Source organism: Meles meles, chromosome 7, assembly GCF_922984935.1.
Source record: "Meles meles chromosome 7, mMelMel3.1 paternal haplotype, whole genome shotgun sequence".
NCBI classification, from domain to species: domain Eukaryota; kingdom Metazoa; phylum Chordata; class Mammalia; order Carnivora; family Mustelidae; genus Meles; species Meles meles.
The window spans coordinates 26,040,231-26,059,403 of NC_060072.1; the positions used below are offsets into that span (position 1 = coordinate 26,040,231).

Here is a 19,173-nt window from a genome sequence, read left to right on the forward strand (position 1 = left end):
GCCAGGGATCCCGGTGCAGCTTACCTGCTGCATTCTTCGTGGCAGGGTCTGGTTCACTGTTGACTGTGTGCAAACAGTCCTCCACTCAGAATTTCATCAGCCTAAGTAAAAGCAAGGTGTCCGCGAGGACTACAGTCTAGTCTGAGACTTGGAATCCCTTTCTGAAGTCACTGGTTGTTTATTGGGAATTATGATCCTTGCAGCTCTAAGACTGAGCTCCTCAGCCCCAGAAGCTGCCTACTGTTCCTTGCCGCTTGGCTCTCTCATAATGTAGTTTGAGAGAGCCCCAACTCTCGCATTTTGTCTCTTCCTCGAGACCCTCTCATGAAGGGTTTACCTGATCAGGCCTGGCACACCCAGATCAGCCCAAGTCAGCTGATTAGGAACCTTAATTATATCTGCAAAATATTTTCACCTTTGCTATATAACATAACCTAATCACAGGAGTGAGACCCTGTTACTTTCAGAAGTCTTGCTCACACACAAGGGGAGGCTGTCATACTGGGTATATACACCAGCAGGTAGGAAACTTGGGAACCGTCTTAGCAGTCTGCCTGCTACATGCTTTCAATGATTCGATGTATGTGCTGAGCATGGAGCCTAGCGTGTGGCAAACAGTAAACAAGTTCTATTTAACATAGAATCCTGACCTTCCACATGTTTGCAGAAGCTGTTACAGGATGAAGAATGTGTACTGTTGCTTCCTAATCGGGCTTTGCTGCCTTGATCACCTGTAGTCCACCGTCCCAGCTAGGGAGTTGGAAGAGCAGGGACTCGCCTAAGTTGTGCTCCGCTGGGCAGAGCCCTCTTTCAAGCTTGCCCTCCTCTCGCTTAGGAAACATGTTTAGTGCCCTGTGCTGTCCTCCTACTAGGACACTGATGTTGATTTGTCACTCATGTTAGGATAGTGAATACAACAGATTTTGTATTTGTAGGTTATAAGCTGTTTCTGTGTTTGGCTTGATTATCCCTATTTGTATGTTACCCCTGTGGCTTGCAAAGGGAGTTGTTATTAACCTATGTTATTAACCTATTAACCTCAGTTAATTACTGAGAGGCTCACCTGCCTTGTAATCTTTGCATTTGACACAGAGGGAGGTTAAAACTGTTGTTTGGGGGCGCCTGGGTGGCTCAGTGGTTAAAGCCGCTGCCTTCGGCTCAGGTCATGATCTCAGGGTCCTGGGATCGAGTCCCGCATCGGGCTCTCTGCTCAGCAGCAAGCCTGCTTCCCTCTGTCTCTCTGCCTGCCTCTCTGCCTACTTGTGATCTCTCTCTGTCAAATAAGTAAATAAAAAATCTTTAAAAAAAAAAAAAAAAAAAAAAACAAAAAAAAAAACTGTTGTCTGTGTCCAGAAACTAACACTTAACATTTCGTAACCTGACCCAAGAGCATATGAAAGGTAGAATGAATGTGCTTTTATTCTGTGTGCTTTCATTTGAGAAAGGCATCATGCTTGTAAAAACCTGACTTCAGCAACTATCAAGTAGTAGTTGCTGGATGAAGGTTATGTCCTGTGCGGAGCAATTTAAGCTATTCAGTGAATTGGCATGTGTTGGGTAAGCAGACACCAAAAGTAAAGCAAGAGTCATCTTTCTTTCATTCTTGTCCTCTTACCACCAGGGAGCCATGAGGGCTCTTAACACCCAATCATTATCTGTTTCCAGCCCTCGGAAATGCTCCCCTGTTTGGGTGAGTGGGAGCATATTAAATTCTACCATTGAGAAATTTGACTGGCACTCCGGCCACTTCAAATGATCTGATGCCAAGACAGTTTTTTTTTTACATCCTTAGGGCTCAAATTAAGCTCTTATTTATTAAAAATTTTTGTTTGTTTATTAAGTAAACTCTCCACCCACTGGGGGGCTTGAACTCAACCACCCTCAGATCAAGAGCTGCATGCTTCCCAGACTGAGCCAGACGGGTGCCCCTAATTTATTTTTAAAGCAAGACTTAGAGTTAAAATTTCAGCCTCGTTGCTGTTTGAGGGACAGTTTTGTAAACTGAGCCCACTGTTCCAACAAGCCTTGTTTAGAGCTTTTATTTCTTTGGGCAAATAAGAAATGAATGATGCAGTTTGGTGTTTCTGTGGCTATCTTTAAATGTTCCTGCCTCCTCAGCCTTCCTTTCTGAAACAATCTGTTGCACATAGAGGGTAATTTTAATGGTAACAGATTTACTCAATAAGAATAATGCATATAATGTTGAAAGAGACACTAAATCCATATAGGAAGATTATTTTCTGTTTTCTGATACTTTGGACATTTCTGAAATCACATTTGCATTGTTAGTAAATGATTCTTTGCAATAACTGCCCCCGGGGCTCCTGGCTGGTGCAGTCGGTTGAAGCTTCCGACTCTTGGTTTCTGCTCAGATCTGACCTGCTCAGGTCTGATCTCATCAGGGCCTTGAGATAGAGCACTGTGTTGATGTCTAGCTCTGCGCTCAGAGGGGAGTCTGCTTGTGATTCTCTCTGCCCTCTCTCTCTCTCTCTCTCTCTTCCTCTGACCCTCCCTCCCCCTCTCAAATAAATAAATCTTTAAAAAAGAAAAAAAATACATAATTGCTCCTTAGTTTAGCTACACAATAGCCTAACGTGAGCCTGGATGTTTTTCTAGGGCCGCTAGCTTATTAAATTCTCAGTGGATTTTAATTTTCTGATGTTTATGCTTGCTTTGGATTAATTAAGGTTGAAGTTAATGTTCTCTGGAAGTAACTGCAGTGACATCAGATTCCGAGCATATAAGGTAATGAAATGGTCCATCAGAAACTGCAACTTACACCATATTTAGAGAATAAACCAGATTCACAGACGGGAGGATGTTCTGAGCATGTGGAAAATCCGTATCAAATCATTAACCGCATAGTTCTGGTTAAATAGTAGATATTTATTTTTAATTACTAAGTGCGTCAGACATGGAAAAAACATTTTGAAAAATATGATACCCGCATACCTATATCCGAGATTAACAGATGGCAACATTTTGCCATGTTTGCGTCAGATTTCCGCCACTTGTTTTTAAGAAATAAATGGCCCCAGATGCAGCTGTCTGGATGCCTTCTCCCTTCTGATGCCCTCAGGAGTCTCCAAAACCTAACATATTTGGGTTTCATTCCTTTGCACACTTTTATGCATTGAATGAACTCATAAGCAATATATGATAATTGTTTTTTGTATTAAATATTTATATAAATGGCATCTCTTTTGTGACTTGCTATTTTTTTCAGCATGCCATTTTGATCTATTTAAGCTTTTAGGTGTTTGGGTCTTTTAAACTTATTTAAAAATTTTTTTAAGCTTTATTTAAATTTATTTAGGTAATTTTTACACCCATCATGGGGCTTGAACTCACGACTCTGAGATCAGGAGTTGCATGCTCTTCCAACTGAGCCAGCCAGGTGCCCCCAGCATGGTGTTTTAAAAATTTATCATACTTCATTCCCATCTTTTTTTTTTTTTAATTGCCGTATGTGATTTTAGTATATGAATAACCAGCGCGTTCATAGCCATTCTCCTAGTGATGGACAGGTAGGTTGATTCAGAGGTCTGTGTGCTCCTTGGAGAGTTTCTCTGGGGAAGATGCCAAGAAGTGACGTTGCTGGGGCAGAGGAAGGAGTGTCTTCACCTTTACCATCTGTTCTTTTTTTTTTTTTTTAAATTTTATTTATTTATTTGACAGAAATCACAAGAGAGGCAGGCAGAGAGAGAGGAAGGGAAGCAGGCTCTCCGCTGAGCAGAGAGCCTGATGTGGGACTCGATCCCAGGACCCTGAGATCATGACCTGAGCCGAAGGCAGCGGCTTAACCCACTGAGCCACCCAGGCGCCCACCATCTGTTCTTAAGGAGCTTTGTCAAGTCCTTGTACTTACAAGAGTGATCTGCTAAAGCCGCATTTTGATGTATGTCACAGGAAATTTTCACAATGATGCTAGATTTTCTTTGGTGCTAAATAGTATTTAAGTTTGTGTGCATTTTAATTTTGCCTGAAAGGAAATATAAAGTTATTTTGAATTTGCTGGCAGGCAGTTTTTTGCACCTTGTCAAGAATTTAGCATCTCTAATGTTCAGGTCTGTAAAAGTTGGTGTGTCAGTATTTTATTTATTGAGATATTATTTACCTACAGTAACCCCCTTAAAGTGTAGAGTTATATGATGACACAGTCTTGTAACTATCATTCCAAATAAGATACAGAATATTCCCATCACCTCAGAAAATCCCCTTTTGTTCCTTTTTAGTCAATACTGTGCTGTCCCCAGCAGTCATGGGTCTGATTTCTGTTCTCGTGATCTTGTCTTTTCCAGAATGCACTATGAATGGAATCAGATGGTGTGAATGTAGCCTTTTCGAGTGTGGCTTCTTTCACTTAGCGTAATGCTTTTAAGATTCCTCAGTGTTGCCTGTGTTATGCTTTATCCCTTTTCAGTGATAAGTAGTATCAGTATGTTTTTAGGAGTACTGAAGTATGTGAGTGTGAGCAGTGATGAAAAATGACTTCGATCCCATGCGTCTTGTGTGACTGAATTTATCTGTTTTTCTCGTGTCACTACCACAGCATTAGGAGAAGTTTAGAGCATCAACTTCCAGTTAGAAAGTACATTAATTTGTAATCCTGTTACTTCTCGAATGTTCTGTTACTTCAGAATATTAAAAAACATGCATGAAATTAGGGCCAATGTTCTGTGCCTTAACCTGGGACCTGTGGTTTTGTATATTTGTACTTTCCTTGGCAGGGTTCTCGGTGGTGACAGATGACCTTTAAAAGAGATGAAGAACCACCAGTCTAATGTAAGCTCTTGTTTCTGAATTAAAAACATCAATTTATAGAAGTATATTTATTGACATGTCATTGAGTTGTGCTTTTATATCAATTGGAAACATTTACCGAATATTGGCACAGAGAACTCGTTTTTGTTTATCAAGTGGCACGAACGGAGAGAATATTGGTAGAGTGAGCCTAAGTCCGCAGTTCTGCCTGCACTGCGACGAAGGCTTTCCAGAGGTTTCCGCAGCCTTACTGCAGTGCTGGATACGAGGTGCAGCCCTCCTTGGCTTACCCACAGAGAACGGAGCCTCGGGCACTAAAGGACTTATGCAGGGTCATACCACAAAGAGGGGGCAAGTGTAGGAACTGAACTCAGCTTGTTCTGCATTCTGGAGCCTTTGTCCCTAACCCCTGGGCAAACTGCTTCCACACCTGAAGGGGCATTGACCCAGACCTCCGAGTGTAGACACTTGTCTGGTGCCTTATTTTCCTTCCTCTGGCTTTTCAGAATTTTCATGGCTTTTCTTTTCTTTTTTTAAAGATTTTATTTATTTATTTGACACAGAGAGAGAGAGATCACAAGAAGTACACAGAGAAGCAGGCAGAGAGAGGAGGAAGCAGGCTTCCCACTGAGCAGAGAGTCCGACATGGGGCTTGATGCCAGGACCCTGAGATCATGACCTGAGCCGAAGGCGGAGGCTTAACCCACTGAGCCACCCAGGTGCCCCGTTCATGGCTTTTCTTAAACAAACATGTCTGCAATGAAATGTAGCTACCTGATGAGATTTTTTAAGATCTTTATGCTGAGAAAATAAATCGCATCAGTGCTCTGACTTTCTGATTTAGTCTTTGTTTTGTCCTGGATCTGGGGAAGGCTCCTGAGCACCGCGATGGAAACCAGGAGCGGGGCTCGCTGTAGATACCTAAAGCGACAAAGCCTAGAGCATGGATCTGGAATTCTCCCCTGGCTAGTTTCTCAGACAGGGCCTCTTTGAAGCAGGCTCTGCTCAAACTCAGTGCACAGTATAAGGAACAGCTGGCTGGCTGCCTTATCCCAGAGTCCCTGTCCCCGTCCCCACTGCTTCCTTGGGTGTCCGGTGATCTCCCTGAGATCAGTCAGACACGGGCACTGCTCTTGAGCAGCTCGGGCTGGGGACGGCAGTGCTGCAGGGAGCCCTGGCCTCATGGGGACCCTTCTGGGAGGAACCAATCCAGAGCCCACTCCAAGAAGGCTCTAGACCAGAAGGGGTAGGTGTCAGCTGTTTGGCCTTCCTGGCCCAGACTCGCTTCTCACACCCTGCCGCAGGGCTGTTTCTGGTAGTAGTTTACAGGACCCCGCTGGCAGAGGAGGACAGATGGTACCAGTTTTGAAGGTTTCCGTTCACCTCCAGTGAGCCCTCTGGTATGTATTTTGTGTATGTGTCTAACACGCTGTTCTCGTGCAGAGGAAGCACTAAATCCTGGGCAGGACGGAGAGCTTCGAGCTTGGATTTGACTCAGATGGAAGAAGGATGCTGCAGGAAAGGGAGGAACAGCGATGTTAATTGTCATGGCAACCAACAGGTTTTGATCTGGAATGTCACCTTTGTAACCTAAACCAGTCACCTTTTCTCTCACTGCAGGAAACTGAATGATGCAAACTCAAGAAAGTACAGTGCCATGGCTCAGCGGGGTTTTCTTTGCTTCTTAGAAACAGCCTTGCAAGGACTTTAGTTCCTTCATAGAATTTTAGAGCTGAAAGGCACCCTGGTGCCATATAGAACTTTATGAAGTCAGGTGCTCAGGGATTTCCTATTATGACGTGTCACCCCATTTCCCCCCCTGCCCCCCGCCCGGTCTCGCGCACATGGCCAGGATTTTCACAGGAGGCTAGAATGAGGGTGAGTTTGGAATCTGGCCGACACGCACTCCGTGACAGGGGCTCCTCCTCAGGGGACAGTGTTGTTCCATTTGCCATCCTTTGGAGCTTCTGTGGCTCCTCCTGGAGATGCTGCCGTGCTTGCTTCTCCTCCGCCCATCCGTCTGGAGACTCAGCAGGCGCTGAGATGCTGAGTCCACCTCACTCCTGCCTGTCCCCTATAGGCAAGCTCCGAGTCCGCCCTTCGCGGTCCGAGGACTCCTGGAGCATTGATCCCCTGTGGTTTTCTTTTAGTAGCTCTGGTGAGCTACCGTGGAGCCCAGTTAAAACAGGCCAGTGTTAGAAAATACCCCTTGTGGGGACAGGTGGAGCTCAGCCTGGGAACATAAGGACTTTCTTGAACACCCCAGCAGAGTGTGGTGGTGTTGTTGTTGTGTAGCACTTAGAAGGCAAAAAAATGTAAGCTGCCCTTTACTTCCCCTAATTTCTTTGTCTGAGGCGTCCCTGTCGCTCTGGGTGACATTGATAGTGCTGGGACCACTGGTCCTAATGGGCTTCCTTGGATAGTGACGTCAAGATCGATGGTGTCTGGGTCCCCACAGCTTGTGGCACAGGAAAGGCATCACCCAGGCACCTCTTCGTGGCACTGGATTGAAGAATGAGGTCCCTTGCAAACCTCGGGTTGGCTTCTTCCCACCCCCTCTGCCCAGGTGTCTCCTGCTGCCTCCCTTCCGGCAGGCGGGGAGTGTGCTATGTGGAGAGCCCATTCATAAACAGCCTAGGTGTGAATCATGCTTGTAACCATTCTGCTCTCAGCCTAATGCAACAAATACGTATCAAGCACCTACTATGTGCCAGGCATCCCAGGAACCCAAGTAAATTGCCCTCATCAAGCTCATATTCTGATACAGCAAGGTCGGCGGACCAGACCAATAGGTAAAATAGACAGTGTGTTAATGGTGGTTAAATACAGAGTTTGGACGCCCGTCACTGCAAGGGGGCTGGGGAGACTTTGGGGTGGGAGAAAGAAGCAGCTGCGAATAGGAAACTCCAGGAAAGCTCTCCTCAGAGATGTCTCAGAGGGAGGACCTGAGGAAGTAGGCAATACATTTGTCTGAGGGGAATTGATTCCAGGGGGAGGGAACAGCAAGCAGACTCGCTGAGACAGGAACATGCGTGTGAGGCACATCAAGGAGGCCATGTGGCAGAAGCAGAGTGAGTAAGGACACAAAGTCCAAGGGGTGGTGGGAGGCCAGTTAATGTTTTCCAAGGTTGCCTGGGCTCCCGGACTAAAGGTGGGAGCGAGCTGGTGTAGAGGGACGTGTGACAGTGACTTGGGTGGGGATGCTCGCCGTGAGGCGATGAGAAGTGCTCAGATGTTCTGAATGCAGGCCATTGCCAAGTCCTCCTTCCGTGTGCTTAGAGCTCGGAGGGGGCAATGTGGTACTGGCACTCTGGGGAGGTGAGGCCTGGTTTTTAAATTCTTACACACTGCGTGAGCTCCTCTTAGACCATTTCCTCAACCCATTCGAGCCAGTGTCCTCATGTTAAAAATAAGTATGATTCTTTCCTTAGAAGGGTGTCGAAGGCTTCTAAGACAATGTACTGAAAGGGTCTTCCCTGACTCCCGTTCTCCTCTCCCACCTGACTTGGGTGCTCCCCCACCCGACCTGTGCCCAAGTCTGTTGTGAGCCTTCATATTCTTGTCACTTGTGGTTGGCTTGTCTCGCCCCACCAGAAGGCGGGCAGGGACTGTATCTCCTGTGCTTGGCACAGAATGCAGAGTAAATGTTTGGATGGATAGAGAGGGAAGGAAGCGAGGAAGAAAAGAATGAATTAAGAATTTCATGCATTGGTACTACTGTATTATTTTGAGTTTATACACTTCCAACAGATAGGAGGACTGTCTTTTCTGAGTTCATTGTTTATAGACATCAAATGAGTTTAAGGCACTGGCTACATTTGTTATTTAAATAAGTCTAATTAGGAAGATATGTACACTTCTTTTCATATTTTAAAATTTATCTTTTCCTTGCTCTTGGCTTATAGAGCAGTGTTTGTTCAGAGATACTAATTGGTGTTTTTACTTAGGTGCTCTTTAAGAATGAAGATTTCTTTAGCAGATTTCCTCAACAGTCTAAGAAAATTTTCCCTGAATATTTTATTATGAAAACTTTGAAATGCATAAAAAATACAAAGTTAGTAACAATCTACGTTAACACTCTTAATATACAGATAATCTAAATCCCTACAGGCAGGTTTTCTTTTGCATTTGGAATGCTGCTTTTACCTGTTATGATGTGGAAAGGCTCGGTCCGTTAACTCTCCTGTTAGAAAAATTATGTATGACCCCATGACCCTTCTCTCACTGTGAGACCCTTTGACCTTCATCTGGAAATGCTGCCTCATTTACATTTAAAGTTAGTGTTATGGGTTGGATTGTGTCCCCTCAAAAAGATATGTTGAAGTCTGTGATACTGTTTTACAATAAGAAATACAGTAGACCCTTGAACAGTGCAGGGTTGGGGGACTGACACCCCCCTTCTCACAGTGGAAAATCCACTGTGTAACTTTGGTTCTCCCCACCCCCCAAAATAACTCCAGGTACCCTACTGTTCACAGGAAGCCTTACTGATAACCTAAATAGTTGATTCACATATTTTTTTTAGGCTATATGCATCACATATTGTATTCTTACAATAAAGTAAGTTGGGGAAAAGAAAATGCTGCTAAGAAAACCATAAGAAAGAGAAAGCACAGTTACAGTAAGTCTAATATAAGTGGGGTTGAGTCCTTCTAACTCCTGTTCAAGGGTCAACTGTATATATTTGGTCTTTGTTTCCACCTCTGACACAAAGCTCCTAAAACCTTTGGAATTTCCTAAGTGATTATAATGATAAAAGTGAAATGGTGTCTTTTGTGATTTAAATGGAAAGCCCCTTTCAATCGAGGTGCAGTTTGCTAATTAGGCGACTTTCGGGAAGCCCCGAAGGATGGGGCCTGTTGCCAGGGGAACAGACCTTGTCAGGATTGAAATTTTCCGCCCCACCTTCCACCTCTGGGGAGGGGAAAGGGGCTGGAGGTTGATGTCATCACCAGTGGCCAGTAGGTTAATCTAGCAGGGCTTCATAACGAAGCCCCTATAAAAACCCGAGAGGTTGGGGTGCCGAGAGCTTCCGGGTTGGTGAACCCTTGGAGATGCGGGGAGAGCCGCTCTGAGAGTGGGCACGGAGCACCTGCGGCCCTTCCCGGGACCCTGCCCTGTGCTTCTCTTCCTTTTGGCTCTTCCTGAGTTCTATCCTTTTCTTATAAACTGGTACGAGGGAAATGTCTTCGTGAGTCTGTGAGCCACTCTAGAAAATTGACGGAACCCGGGGAGAGGGTCAGTTTGTAGCCAGTGCATGAGAATCGCAGGTAACAACCTGGACCGGGGACTGGCAGTCCCGTCGTACGGATCCCTTCACCTGTGGGAGCTGATGCTGTCTGCTGGTGGATAGTGTCAGAGTTGTAGGCTGCCGCGCTGGTGTTGGAGGATTGTGGGGTGACCAGCAGTGTGGTGGTAGGGTGAGAGAAGACACAGGAGTGACTTTGCCCTTTACCTCAGAATATGACCTTGCTGGGAGATAGGGTCTTTACAGAAGGAACCAAGTCAAAATGAGGTCATCAAGATGGGCTGTGACCCAGTGTGACGGGATTTGGAGACAGACATGCACAGAAGAGAGATGATGTGAAGACCCGGGGCGGAGCGCCTACAGTGTGAGGACTGACTGAAGGTTGGTGTGATTTATCTGCAGGCAGAGGGATGCCTGACGAGGCTTCCAGAAGCTGGGAGAGAGGCCTGGAGTGGTCCCTTCCCTAGCACCTTCAGTGGGAGCCTGGCCTTGCTGACCCCTTGATTTCAGGCTTCCAGAACCGAGACAATAAATATCTGTTGTTTTAAGGCACCCAATTTGTGGTGCAGTCCCAGGAAAGTGGGAGTCAGCCATCGTGTTTCCTGCTGACTAAAGAAGTTCCAGTACTTGGGCCCAGCGTGAGTAGAAGCACAGACGGTCTTGGAATCTCAGGATAGTACTGGTTAGCAGATGGTTATCTCTATGCTCTGCCAATACGGTTACATTAATATTCTTTGCCATCCAAGTAAATACATAATTTAAAATTGTTCATAGCAAACCCGTAGAAGTTCCAAGAATATGCCTGTGGAGGCAGTTTGAACACCCCCGGTGTAGGAGGAAGAGAAACAGCCCAGACTTTGGTTCTGAGTTCAGATCATCTCTCTGCCCCTTGGCCACCCACAGTAGTCTTTGAGTCCTCCGCACACACAGAATGAGAACTGCCTACCTCCCCTGTGGACTGTGGGCTTGAGAACTAGAGGGCATGAACACGGTCTAGCATCAAGACTTACGCATAGCAGGAGCTCAGAAATCGTTTGAGGAATGGAAACACAGGGGTGAAGGGAAGAGTCAGACAAGGAATGCTTGGAAAGATTCCGCTAGAGTAGGTGGTCTGACCCCCCTTGTTTGAACACGGAGAGGTGTTTGCGCAAATGGTTTTTCCACCTCGAAGGGGCTAGGAGAGAACTCCTGGTTCCGGCATGAGTCTTGTTTCCTGAACGAGGCACAGAGACCCCCAGAGACAAGTGACTTATCCAAGGTCAGGCAGTCTTGTGGCTTGGGCCACTTAGTAGGGCAACTGAAAACAAAACAAAAAACTGGTTGTGTTGTTTTCCCCCCCTTTTTTTCTTTTAAATAACAGCTTTATTGAGATACAATGCACATATCATACAAGTCGCTCATTTAAAAGTGTGTGAGTTCATGGGTTTTAGTATATCTGCCGAGTTTGCAGTCACTGCAGTCCACTTCAGAACATTCTGGTCACCCCCAAAACAAACTCCAGACCCATTTAGCCATCAGTCTCCATTTCCTCCCTCCAAACCCCCAGGCCATGCCGGCCACTAATTTACTTTCTGTTCCTCTGGATTTGCCTGTCCTGGACACTTTGTGTAAATGGAATCAGATGTAATGTGGTCTTTTGTGCCTGGCTTCTTTCAGTCAGCTTGAGGTTTCCAAGATTCCTCTGTGTTATAGTCTGTCAGCACTTCAGCTCTTTTTATTGCCCGAGAACCTTCCAAAGCACCGCCTTCTGGCATTTTGTCCTGTTCAGCATCTGACACCCACTTGGGTTGGTTGTTACTGGTTTGGGGCTCTTAGGGTCACTGTTTCCCTAAACATCCGCATACAAGTGTCTGGGCGGGGGTTATGCTTTCTTTTGGGTTCAAGCTGAGGAGTAGAATTGCTGGGTCCCCTGGGGGTTCTGTGCTCCACCTTTTGGGGGTCTGCCAGAGTGTTTCCCTGGGAATGCACAGGTCTGCATTCCCACCGGGCTCTCCGTTCCTGCCCCCCCCCGCCCCCGCGTGCTTCCCCTCCCCCCCACCCTGCGCTCCCCCACTCCCACTGTGCTCCCACATTCCCATGGTGCTCCCACTGGCAGTGGGCTAGCACTCAAGTTTCTCTACATCTTCACCAGTACTTACTACTGTCTTCTGACTATGGCCCTCTTGGCTGGTGTGGTCTTGGTTTTGAAATTTCTTTTAATGGAAGTAGTTGTATTTATTATATGATGAAGTAAGTGGACTATCTCTAGCCAAAAAAGATGGTGTGATTAATAGTATAGCTTCTGAATTAATTTCCAGGCTTTTATAGATCCCTTCTTTAAGTCTCTCTCTCTCCCTCTTTTTTTTTTTTTAAGTAAGCTCTCCACCCAGCGTGGCGCTTGAACTCACGGCCCTGAGGTCAGGAATCTTGTGTTCTTCCCACCTAAGCCAGCCAGCAACCCCCACCCCCCATATTCCTTCTTACTAGTCATTTTTGGAAGCCAGTTCTCCCAGACCCATGTTGGGTAGAATAACTTCTGAGTTTGCATGCAGTGGCTTTTACTTCAACACTGAAACTGCACAAGACAAGGCATCTGGAGCTTCTGAGTGTCTCTCCCCCTGCCCCCAGCAGAGTCCACGGCTGGAAGGCCTTGTCAGCAGCCAGTCTCTTGAGGGATGGTGGTAGGTGTCTGCCCCTTGTCATCTAGAAGGCCAGGGCATTTACTCAGGATTCTCCCAAGGGCTGGCTGCTGCCGGGCAGATATGGTGCTCATTCCAAATGGGTACGGCCCAAACCGGCCCCGTGGGCTGTGCACGAAGACTCCATGCCCTCTTCACAGACAGGCTTATAGGCTGCACGTTCTGTCATCAAGAACTATAAGCCGAACAGAACGCACAGCACCTGTGGGGCCAGGCACACACGTTGGTCAAATGAATGAATAGCTTTGGCTTTGGAAGGCAGACTGCGTTCTAAGCACGGTAGCTTGAGCAAGCGCTTAAGCTCGGAGAGCCTTGGTACCTTATCTCTAGGAGAGAGACACAGAAGTGCCTCTGTTGCCAGAGTCCCGCGATGACAGGGAAGTGCCCAGCCCGTGGTCAGCTGTCCGCACAGCTTTATTCTCTTTGCTTCAGTCCCTCTGCTAGGCTCTCCAGGTTTAGTCCAGTTCCAGACAGGACAGAACACAGGGTCGATTGTACCATTTGGCTTATCTTTTCTTTACAGAGGGATAGTGAGATTTTGGCAAAAATTAAGTATTGGTGGAAATGAATATTGCAATTTGGTAGCTGCTGATTGACATATGTTTGCTAAACGACTACTCAGATCTAAGGATTAAATCGAGTTTAAAAAAAAGGGGGGGGGGAAGAAGAAGAAATCCCAAGAACAGTTTTACCCTCTTTGCCAGGTACTTATTTATAAAATTGTCTTCTGTGGAATGTCTTCGCTGAAAATTTTTTTATAAACCACTGGCTTGCTCTGTCTTCAGAGTTCAAGTTAGCCCGCATGAAAGCTTAAACTCCAATGGATGTAAAAGGGTTGGGTCCTTTTTTGGAGCCTCTTTGCCTTGGATTTTTCTTTTCTTTTCTTTCTTTCTTTTTTTTTTTTTTATTTAAAGAAAGGGCTGTTCTTTGGTCACTGGGTCTTTTTTTAGACTCGCAGGGAAGTCATAGTAACAGGCTCCATGTCTGATTGGGTTCCATGGCAACAAGGGTTGTGACTTTATTAGAGAAGAGTCGAGCATGCCAAGAAAGATAAAAATCGGAGTATGGAAAATGTCTGACCAGAAGAATGTGTTTTTTGGATAGTGTGCCCTGGAACGGAACAGTTCGCCAAGTTGGCACCAGTCTCTGTTACGAATTTGAATCCCACTGGGTTATCATTAGGTCATAGGGAGCAGTACTTGTTTCCAAAAGAGCTGCCTGCATCTTTACTTTTATTATCTCATTCATTCATCCTTTTCTTATACGTTGGTATATTAAAAAAGAAATCAAAACAGCAATGGTAAGAACCTAAGCAGAGATGATTCTGATTTCAAAGGTAGAAAAGAAATTTAGCTCATTCTTTGTGGCACTGATTACAGCTGTAAATTGTGAGACCGCGTGGGAGGACCAATTAGAGGCAATTATAACTCGATGGAACTCCCCCTGAATTAAAACTTGCTGTGTGCATTCCAAGCTGGGGGTTTTGTTTCCCTTGACTGTTCCTCATTGGTGCGTGTAGAGATACTGGTTCCAGGATGAGGTTGCAGTCTCTGTAGAAGACGCCCTCTTCTCTCTCCGACAGCAAGGTGCAAGCTGATGCTCTAACCCAAAGTGTGATAGAGTCCTTTTTGCCAAAGGTTCTAATATTTGGAGAAGAAATAGGGAGACTTTCAAATCCTCCTCTCCTGGTTATAAAGGTGTAGGGCTGTCTTTACTTTTCTATCAGATGTGCCATTTTTTTTTTTTTTTAATTTCTCTTCATCCTTGATACCGAAAGTGGGAAAACTCCCAGGGCCAGAGAGATGTTCTGACATGCCCTGTGGGTTCAGACTTCATTAGTCACTTACCTGCAGCCTCATGGTGATGAATCAGAAACCGCACAGGTACTCATGATAAACATTAGTAAGTTCCGTTGGTATAAGAGGAAAAAATGACCTCGCCAGGTTTCCGATGTCCCAGCTAATCAGGTGTTAAGTCCCTGAGGGAAATTCTTTAACTTTTTTGGACCTGGGTTTCTTGATCTTAAAATGAGTTTGACCTGAATTGGTGTGTCCCAAACCTCCCCATTTATAAGAGTAACCTGGGGCGCTGCTTTCACACACGAAAAGAGACTTTGCTTCACTGAGTCTGGGATGGGGCTGGGATAGCAGGAGCCTGAGGTGATCTTACAGCGGGATGTTCATGAAATACCAGACTAGCTCAGCGGTTCGGAAACTTCACTTGGGCATAAGAATGAGGCGGAGGTGGGAGGGAGAAAGGAGGCTGTTTCATGCACATCGGCTGGTTTGGACCCCGCACTGTTGTCCAGGTCAGGAATCAGGTGGTTGCCGCCATCACTTGAAAAACACTGGCCTACGTGATTTGAACTCCCTCCCAGCCCCGAAGATGGCTCTTCCGCGTTACCGCCCCGGTCAGCCACAGATGAGTCGGAAGAGTTGGGTTGATGGCAGGGCCTGGAGGGTTCTGCATACACCCAGTGCTACTCCAAATACCGTATCACTTTTTTAAAAAGTTATTTGTTTTAGGGGTGTCTGGGTGGCTCAGTCGGTTAAGTGTCTTACTGTTGATTGTGGCTCAGGTCATGATCTCAGGGTTGTGAGATTGAGCCCTGCATTGTGCTCTGTGCTGAGCAGGAAGCCTGTTTGAAGTTAGTTCTCTCTCTGCCCCTCACACACTCAAATATATAAATAAATAAATAATCAGTAGTGAACACCTCTGTTTTACAGAATTTTCTCCTCTATGCTGTGTTTCTTTTGGATAAGACATGGTATTTGCTAAGCATAGTTACTTCCCGTGTGCACGGCACAGTACCAGCAACATAGGACTTACCTGGGGAGCTTGTGCAAAATACAGAGATTGGACTCCCAGACCCAAAGATTCAGTAAGTCCTATAAAGGGCCTGGGCATTAGTCTTCCTTTTTCTTTTCTTTTCTTTCTTTTTTTTTTTTTAATTTGAGGTGTGTCTGTATTTCTTTTCTTTTCTTTTTTTTTAAATATTTTATTTATTTGACAGAGAGGTCACAAGTAGGCAGAGAGGCAGGCAGAGAGAGGGGGAGAAACAGGCTCCCCACTGAGCAGAGAGCTCGATGCGGGGCTTGATCCCAGGACCCTGAGATCATGACCTGAGCCGAAGGCAGAGGCTTAAACCACTGAGCCACCCAGGTGCCCCTGTATTTCTTTTTAAGGTTTGACAAAAGTGGGCTTCTCTCTTCCCAATCTCACTCCCATTTTCCAGAGTAAAGCTGATTTTAAGTGTAAACGCATGTTTAGCACAAGGTCCATAGTTTAGTTAAGCCATTTTGATTATAGAAGAGTCTATAACACATAGAGGAGGTGCTTGAGGAAAAAACAAACTCATCTTCTGAGATGAAGAGTTCCTGTCGTTGAGCGATGAAATCATTAGCTGTCAGAGCAAACACGTTTTATCGTGTATCTGCTCTCTTGAGTTTCTGTTTGTGCCTTGTTTGTTCTATTTCCTGTGTAACAAAGATTGAATAATATTGTTAAATGAAGAATGTAGTAGAGCTTTAACCCTAAATTACTAAGGTTCGCTCCCCCCCCCATTATCCAGCCAATTTAAAGAGTGCAAGTTTAGGGGCGCCTGGGTGGCTCAGTGGGTTAAAGCCTCTGCCTTCGGCTCAGGTCATGATCCCGGGGTTCCGGGCTCTCTGCTCAGCAGGGAGCCTGCTTCCTCCTCTCTCTCTGCCTGCTTGTCATCTCTCTGTCAAGTAAATAAATAAAATCTTTAAAAAAAAAAAAAAAGAGTGCAAGTTTATAGGAAAAAATCCCATAAAGGACATAAGGTGGAAAATGTTCTTATAGTCTTTATACCCAGAGATCAGAACCGTTGTTTCTTACGTATCCTTTACAGAATGTTTTCTGCACAAAATGTATCTTTATTTATTTAACCAATCTCCTATTGATACACAATTTAAAGTTCCTTCTAGGGTGATTTTTCTTCCCCATGTTTATTTGCTTTGTTATACTCTACTGAATATTTTTGTACATCTTTTTTCCTGTAACCATATGTGGTTAAATTTCTAAAAGCGGCGTTGTTGGGTCAAGGGTTATGTGTCTTTTTAAATACAGAAAGATGGGAATGGAATGTCTTTCCAAAGTTTTACCAATTTAACTGGTGAAATCTTTTATTTTCGAAAGACTTTCCTGGCCCAGTTTGTTCTGCTACTGCCAGTGAGCAGCTGACTATCCTTGTCTACTTAACGTAAAACCTGAGACTTACCTCAGGGCTGCTGGTCGGAGGAATTAATAAAGGTATTTCATAAAAAAAGAATTTAAAAGGTATCTAAGGAAGGGAGGGAGGGAGAAGAGAATAGAGAAGGAGCTTAGTAAAGCAAGTAAGTAACCCTGAATTTGCCAGTAGAATTCTTTGGGTCAGATGAAGTCACAGAACCTGAATTGGGTTCTGAAGAAAAGACAATCTTGGGGCATAAAGTGATTGTGAGAAACTGAGGCCCTAGATTACTGTTCCCTGGGTATGAGCAGCTTTCTCGGTAGATGGAGTAGGACAGTTCTGAGTGAGGCATATCAGGGTGATATGCTCTTTGTTATTCGTAACCTCTTATGCCTTCATGGTCTAGTTAGGGGTGGGTGTGTGTTTCAAAGTAACGTTTAAATTGAAAGAATTACTTCTCAGCACCTTCTGACCCACACTGTGTGCATCTCCTAGCATCTGAGAGATAACAGTGCGGATCAGGAGCTTTGTGCTCTGGGGCTGCTGTTTCTGTTGCCCCAGATGCCAGATGCGGGATGCAGGCTGATCTGGCTGTCCACCTGCCTCTATTCTGCCTCCTACTGGCAGCAAGATGGGAGAGGATCTTTCATTCACACAGAAAATGAGGTGAATCTATTCAGAGTCTGGGAAGTTCAGGTCTATTCAAGACAGCAGTAGGAGGTATCCTGGGTCTGTAGGTCAGTGAGAGTTGAAATCTTAGAGGCTGGCTAAGAGGGATGGCCAGGTGTATTGTGAGTTTATTTATTTATTTTTATTTTTTATTTTTAAAAAATTTATTTATTTATTTGACAGAGAGACAGCGAGAGGGAACACAAGCAGGGGGAGCGGGTGGGAGAGAAGCAGGCTTCGCGTTACGGGGCTCGATCACAGGATCCTGGGATCATGACCTGAGCCGAAGGCAGACGCTTAACTGACTGAACCACGCAGGTGCCCTATATTGTGAGTTTAAGGGGAGCCATCCAGGGTCCACACAGTCTGAGAACAAGAACCTCAGGTTAGATTTGGCATGTTGAGGAGTGGGCACTTGCTCTGTCCCATCACTCAGGGACCAGAGTGCCCTCTCAAACTGGTCATGCTTGAGCCAGGCCATATGCGGTCAGGTAGAAGACAGGAATCAAACAGGTTCTGAAAACGATATCCCTGAATTGAATCATTCCCTGTGTTTAATCAAAATTATTAAATGAGCCAACTACTAGAGAGCTGGGAGGTGATTGTCACCTGTCCCTGCTGAGCAGGGAGCCTGATGCAAGACTTGATCCCAGGACCCTGAGATCATGACCTGAGCCGAAGGCAGATGCTTAACCAGCTGAGCCACCCAGGCTCCACGGCCTGATTTTTTTCATGTGACTACGGCAATTCAAATATTTGCGAATCTGTTCATGCAAGGGAGGTCAAAAGGGATTTAAAGATAAATGACTGACAGCAGGAAAGCTTGTAATCTGTTGCAGGGTTATAACGTGAAGCAATATATGGTCACAATATATGATCACAGAAGGGCAGGAAAAAATGTGAAATATCTTGTGTCTGGTATGACAGCAGGTCCTTCTTTGATTTCATAATTTCTAGGAAGAATTTCCTTAGATGAGATCAGAGTCTCAAAAAAATTAAATTTTTGCCCAAGATCGTATAGCTACTAAATGGCAGCGGGGATTTGATCAGATCTGCCTGACCTTTCAAGTCCCCGCATAGCCCCCTCAGTAAGTTGCCCCCAGGCACTGTTGTCGTGGACTCCCGTTTTCAGCCCCTTCCTCCCTTGGGGCTCATCTGGACACCTCTGGTTCTTGGACATCTCACAGGAACCCCAAATCCATCCCCATCTGAAGCGGAATCCTACTCTACTCCCATGTCCTACTCTTGCCTCTCCCCAGTTTTCTGTTTTGTGAATGATCTTAGCCACCATTAGGAATGAAGGAGACATGGGGTTTTCCTTGACTGTCTCTTATAATCCCCACATCCAGTCTGGGGCACATCTTTTTGACGCTGTCTCCTTGGTGTCCCTCAAGCACACTCTCCTTCCCAGTACTGCCCTGCCCGGCGTCTGCAAACTCTCGCCCTAGAGTCAGTCCTACAGCAGGTGCCAGTGTGTTCGGCCTGACTGCTCCCTCACAGGGACCCGTCTGACCCCAGGATCTGGGCATCCTAATCCCGTTAGCAGCTGCCACGTGTGGCCTGTGGGGTGCAATGCAGACACCCTGGCACGATTGCGCGGGAACCTCCAGGTCTGATCCCTG

The 19,173-nt window shown here is 45.6% G+C and overlaps 1 protein-coding gene across 1 annotated transcript in view; it reads left to right on the forward strand.

Annotated features, from left to right (window-relative positions):
- TMCC3 (transmembrane and coiled-coil domain family 3) overlaps positions 1-19,173 on the forward strand; it is a 68,012-nt gene that overhangs the window by 10,747 nt on the left and 38,092 nt on the right. The window lies entirely within an intron of this gene.